Here is a 531-nt window from a genome sequence, read left to right on the forward strand (position 1 = left end):
TAGTACTTCGTGGTTTTAGGCAACTTTAGCGCGCGTTTCGTGTATTGTTGGTTGCATACCTTTAAACAAAATGATTGTGTCATCACTATTTTACCACATGAGCAATCGTGACTTATTATATGCAGTAGTTATTAAGCAGTGAATGGTGCAAGGCGAGCGCTATGTGCTAGGCGAGAGCTATGTGCTAGGCGAGAGCTATGTGCTAAGTCCGTAGAACGAAGTATGTCGTTCGAATAATTTGCTGGCTTTCTTCTACTCTTCCTCTCTCTCTCTCTCTCTCTCTCTCTCTCTCTCTCTCTCTCTATCATCTATCTTCTTCCTTTTAATTTTTTTCTTTCTTTTTCTCTCTCTCTCTGTCTTCTTTCTCTTTTCTTTCTCTTTCTTTCCTCTTTCCTCTTTCTTGTATTATTCATCTCTTACTCTATTACTCTTACTCTTTAAGACTAATTGGTTTCTATCACTATCACCAACCACACCATCGTCTTTTTGTTACTTGAGAGAGAGAAATAAGGCTGTACACTACTAAAGTGT

The sequence above is a fragment of the Tribolium castaneum genome, unplaced genomic scaffold (genome assembly GCF_031307605.1).
Source record: "Tribolium castaneum strain GA2 unplaced genomic scaffold, icTriCast1.1 ptg000063l, whole genome shotgun sequence".
In the NCBI taxonomy this organism is placed as follows: Eukaryota; Metazoa; Arthropoda; class Insecta; order Coleoptera; family Tenebrionidae; genus Tribolium; species Tribolium castaneum.